The sequence below is a fragment of the Nomia melanderi genome, unplaced genomic scaffold (assembly GCF_051020985.1).
Source record: "Nomia melanderi isolate GNS246 unplaced genomic scaffold, iyNomMela1 scaffold0372, whole genome shotgun sequence".
In the NCBI taxonomy this organism is placed as follows: Eukaryota; Metazoa; Arthropoda; class Insecta; order Hymenoptera; family Halictidae; genus Nomia; species Nomia melanderi.
The window spans coordinates 40,001-45,823 of NW_027475487.1; the positions used below are offsets into that span (position 1 = coordinate 40,001).

Here is a 5,823-nt window from a genome sequence, read left to right on the forward strand (position 1 = left end):
CGAAACACTCTCTCGTCGTGGAATCCCCGCGTCGGAGAGTAAAACGCGAATTCATAGTATGGAAACTTACGTCTCTCGACGATGGGACGATCCACGCGAAGAGTTGTTACGTGCACGCGTATGGTGCGATTGCGTCGATTCGCTTTTCTGTACGGGGAGTAATAGAACGTTGAGTTGACTTATCGGGTCTTCGTTGGAATTACCGTCGCTGGCATTGTAAACTCCAGATGACCTTGTGATTCCTTCGTCGGGCACTGGTAAAGGGTGGCGATGATGCGTTCTATAATAGAAATACCCGTCGTAGCGTTTCTTCCGAGTCAACCCGCTCACGAAACTCTCTCTCGTCGTGGAATCCCCGCGTCGGAGAGTAAAACGCGAATTCATACTATGAAAACTTACGTCTCTCGACGATGGGACGATCCACGCGAAGAGTTGTTTACGTGCACGCGTATGGTGCGATTGCGTCGATTCGCTTTTCTGTACGGGGAGAAATAGAACGTTGAGTTGACTTATCGGGTCTTCGTTGGAATTACCGTCGCTGGCATTGTAAACTCCAGATGACCTTGTGATTCCTTCGTCGGGCACTGGTAAAGGGTGGCGATGATGCGTTCTATAATAGAAATACCCGTCGTAGCGTTTCTTCCGAGTCAACCCGCTCACGAAACTCTCTCTCGTCGTGGAATCCCCGCGTCGGAGAGTAAAACGCGAATTCATACTATGAAAACTTACGTCTCTCGACGATGGGACGATCCACGCGAAGAGTTGTTTACGTGTACGCGTATGGTGCGATTGCGTCGATTCGCTTTTCTGTACGGGAGAGAAATAGAACGTTGAGTTGACTTATCGGGTCTTCGTTGGAATTACCGTCGCTGGCATTGTAAACTCCAGATGACCTTGTGATTCCTTCGTCGGGCACTGGTAAAGGGTGGCGATGATGCGTTCTATAATAGAAATACCCGTCGTAGCGTTTCTTCCGAGTCAACCCGCTCACGAAACTCTCTCTCTCGTCGTGGAATCCCCGCGTCGGAGAGTAAAACGCCGAAGGCTTACTATGAAACTTACGTCTCTCGACGATGGGACGATCCACGCGAAGAGTTGTTACGTGCACGCGTATGGTGCGATTGCGTCGATTCGCTTTTCTGTACGGGGAGTAATAGAACGTTGAGTTGACTTATCGGGTCTTCGTTGGAATTACCGTCGCTGGCATTGTAAACTCCAGATGACCTTGTGATTCCTTCGTCGGGCACTGGTAAAGGGTGGCGATGATGCGTTCTATAATAGAAATACCCGTCGTAGCGTTTCTTCCGAGTCAACCCGCTCACGAAACTCTCTCTCGTCGTGGAATCCCCGCGTCGGAGAGTAAAACGCGAATTCATACTATGAAAACTTACGTCTCTCGACGATGGGACGATCCACGCGAAGAGTTGTTTACGTGCACGCGTATGGTGCGATTGCGTCGATTCGCTTTTCTGTACGGGGAGAAATAGAACGTTGAGTTGACTTATCGGGTCTTCGTTGGAATTACCGTCGCTGGCATTGTAAACTCCAGATGACCTTGTGATTCCTTCGTCGGGCACTGGTAAAGGGTGGCGATGATGCGTTCTATAATAGAAATACCCGTCGTAGCGTTTCTTCCGAGTCAACCCGCTCACGAAACTCTCTCTCGTCGTGGAATCCCCGCGTCGGAGAGTAAAACGCGAATTCATACTATGAAAACTTACGTCTCTCGACGATGGGACGATCCACGCGAAGAGTTGTTTACGTGCACGCGTATGGTGCGATTGCGTCGATTCGCTTTTCTGTACGGGGAGAAATAGAACGTTGAGTTGACTTATCGGGTCTTCGTTGGAATTACCGTCGCTGGCATTGTAAACTCCAGATGACCTTGTGATTCCTTCGTCGGGCACTGGTAAAGGGTGGCGATGATGCGTTCTATAATAGAAATACCCGTCGTAGCGTTTCTTCCGAGTCAACCCGCTCACGAAACTCTCTCTCGTCGTGGAATCCCCGCGTCGGAGGGTAAAACGCGATATATAATAGTATATGCCAGTGGTTCGCGCGCGTCGTCTCTGAGATACGCGGTCGACAGAGTTCCGAAAACACGTGATGTGCCACGATTTCCGTGCGTCTTACATCTTTCGACGATGGGACGATCCACGCGAAGAGAACGTTCGTGCTTGCGTGAGGTGCAACAGCGTCGATTCGCTTTTCTGTACGGGGAGAAATAGAACGTTGAGTTGACTTATCGGGTCTTCGTTGGAATTACCGTCGCTGGCATTGTAAACTCCAGATGACCTTGTGATTCCTTCGTCGGGCACTGGTAAAGGGTGGCGATGATTCGTTCTATAATAGTAATACCCGTCGTAGCGTTTCGACCGATGTCACCCGCCACGAATGTCTCTCTCGACGTGGAAACCCCGCGCCGAAGAGTAAACGCGAAGGCTTACCATACGAAAGAAAACGGTATTATACGCCTGTGGTATGTGCGTCTCGGCTCTGTGATACGCGATCGGCAGAGTTACAAAAAAACGTTGATGGGCCACGATTTCCGTGCGTCTTACATCTTTCGACGATGGGACGATCCACGCGAAGAGTAGTTACGTGCTCGCGCGAGGTGCGATAGCGTCGATTCGCTTTTCTGTACGGGGAGAAATAGAACGATGAGTTGACTTATCGGGTCTTCGTTGGAATTACCGTCGCTGGCATTGTAAACTCCAGATGACCTTGTGATTCCTTCGTCGGGCACTGGTAAAGGGTGGCGATGATTCGTTCTATAATAGAAATACCCGTCGTAGCGATTCGGCCGAGACACCCGCCACGAAACTCTCTCTCGTCGTGGAATCCCCATGTCGGAGAGTAAAACGCGAAGGCTAACTATATAAGAAACATATAGTATTATTTATGCCTGTGGTTCTCCGTTTGTCCTACTCTCAGATACGCGACTCGGAGAGTTACGAATAATCGTGATGGACCACGATTTCTGTACGTCTTACATCTTTCGACGATGGGACGATCCACGCGAAGAGATCATTCCTGCTTGCGTGAGGTGCGATAGCGCCGATTCGCTTTTCTGTACGGGGAGAAATAGAACGATGAGTTGACTTATCGGGTCTTCGTTGGAATTACCGTCGCTGGCATTGTAAACTCCAGATGACCTTGTGATTCCTTCGTCGGGCACTGGTAAAGGGTGGCGATGATTCGTTCTATAATAGAAATACCCGTCGTAGCGATTCGGCCGTGTCACCCGCCACGAAAATCTCTCTCGTCGTGGAATCCCCGCGTCGTAGAGTAAACGCGAAGGCTTGCTATAGAAGACTATAGTTTATACGCCTGTGGTTCACCGGTTGCCTGCTCTCCGGGGTACGCGATCGCGCAGGAGTTACGGAAGAACTTGATGGGCCACGATCTCCAAGCGGCTATATCTTTCGACGATGGGACGATTCACGCGAAGAGAACGTTCGTGCATGCGTGAGGTGCGATAGCGTTGATTCGCTTGTCTGTACGGGGAGAAATAGAACGATGAGTTGACTTATCGGGTCTTCGTTGGAATTACCGTCGCTGGCATTGTAAACTCCAGATGACCTTGTGATTCCTTCGTCGGGCACTGGTAAAGGGTGGCGATGATTCGTTCTATAATAGAAATACCCGTCGTAGCGTTTCGACCGATGTCACCCGCCACGAAATTCTCTCTCGTCGTGGAATCCCCGCGTCGGAGAGTAACCGCCGAAGGCTTGCTATAGAAGACTATAGTTTATACGCCTGTGGTTCACCGGTTGCCGGCTCTCCGGGGCACGCGATCGCGCGAAGGTTACGGAGGGACGTGAAGCGCCCGAGCAATGAAACGTCCGCAGGAGGAAACGAGCAACCGCCGAACATTGTTTCGCGACGTTTCCATAATGTATTGTCGTTTCGCTCGCATCCCGCTTCTTTCCCCTAGTTTCCTCGACGCGTAGTTTCGCAGCCTTAGTGGACGAATCATTCTCGATTCGAGGAAAGATATGCAGTGGGGCGTGCAATGAGCCCGCCAGAGACCACGATCTCCAATGCGTCTTTACATCTTTCGACGATGGGATGATCCACGCGAAGAGAACGTTCGTGCTTGCGCGAGGTGCGTTAGCGTCGATTCGCTTTTCTGTACGGGGAGAAATAGAACGATGAGTTGACTTATCGGGTCTTCGTTGGAATTACCGTCGCTGGCATTGTAAACTCCAGATGACCTTGTGATTCCTTCGTCGGGCACTGGTAAAGGGTGGCGATGATTCGTTCTATAATAGAAATACCCGTCGTAGCGATTCGGCCGAGTCACCCGCCACGAAACTGTCTCTCTTTCGTCGTGGAAACCCCGCGTCGGAGAGTAAAACGCGCGAAGGCTGTGACTGTAACATATATATATACAGTATACAATGCCTGTGGTTTTTGCGCGTGTCGGCTCTTCGGTATACGCGATCGGCCAGAGTTACGGAGGGACGGTGAAGCGCACGAGAAATTGAAACGGCCGCACGATTGGAACCGAGCAACCGTCGAACATTGTTTCGCGACGTTTCCATAATGCGTTTTCGTTTCGCTCGCATACCGCTTCTTTTCCCCTAGTCTCTGAGACGCGTTTTCGAGCCGTTCTTCTACTATCGATTCTCGTAGAGAGAAGGGACCGGGTAGTCTGGAAGTGGAACCCGCATCTTGCGTGTACCGTACACGGAATTGAGAGGACCGGCCGTGAAGCTCGTTTTAAAGCCGTGCGTCTGACACCCAACTCTTGCGCGCCAATTTCGCGGCAAGAGATAATATGGGACGAATGACCGGCAAAGAGCCAGCTGTGAAGTCTGTTTTTTTAATCGAATCCGTGGACGTGTGTATGCCGTAGCGTCGCTCGTCGTGTTCGTTCATGGTCGTTCCGAGAGAAAGAACGAAAGCGGTAACGAAGGGACCGGCCGTGAAGCTCGTTTTAAAGCCGCGCGTCTGACACCCAACTCTTGCGCGCCAATTTCGCGGCAAGAGATAACATGGGACGAATGACCGGCAAAGAGCCAGCTGTGAAGTCTTTTTTCATTATTTGCTTTCAATCGATCGATCGGTACGATTCGTGCAACGTTTCGCGCGATGCGACGCGAAAACATGCGCGCAACAATAGATGCGTCTGATCGGAAGAACGCGAGGGTCGACTGCACGCGATGGATTCAGTATCGGGTAGGATACAAAATATATCCCCGTCGTTTCCACGCGTGCGAGTCTTCTGCGTCTTTCGCGGGTTTTTGAATGCACTATACGCCCGGAACGTCGAGAAATATATACATATTACTTGAACGTTTTTCGTCTCGAAAGGCTTCGGTGTCGTCTCCAAGGCGACGCCTGAATCTCCTTCGCGCGCTGGTCGGAGATTCAGGTATCAACTTTTATCTTCTCTTTGAAAGAAGAGAGATATTAGGTCGAACAAATGAGAATAAAATTATATATGTGAAATATAAAATTTATACGATTACCCTGAACGGTGGATCACTTGGCTCGTGGGTCGATGAAGAACGCAGCTAATTGCGCGTCAACGTGTGAACTGCAGGACACATGAACATCGACATTTCGAACGCACATTGCGGTCCACGGATACAATTCCTGGACCACGCCTGGCTGAGGGTCGTTTACGTACCATACACTGCTTGCGTAGCTCTGTCAAATCCCCGCCGTCGTTCACCTCTTCGGATCGAACGTTTTTTTACCGAAGGGCGCAAAGAACGTTTCTGAGTCGGGTTAAGAGAAGGATGCTACGTACGAGCGAACGATGGGTGTCTCGTCGGCGTTTGTCGCGGACACGCGAAAATTCTGTGAATTTCA

General features: G+C 50.6%; 1 non-coding gene across 1 annotated transcript; it reads left to right on the top strand.

Moving 5' to 3' along the window:
- Positions 1-5,474: 5,474 nt before the first annotated feature.
- On the top strand, positions 5,475-5,629 carry LOC143176089 (5.8S ribosomal RNA). Its single transcript, XR_013000687.1, has one exon. It is a non-coding gene; the product is annotated as a 5.8S ribosomal RNA (ribosomal RNA).
- The last annotated feature ends 194 nt before the right edge of the window (positions 5,630-5,823 follow it).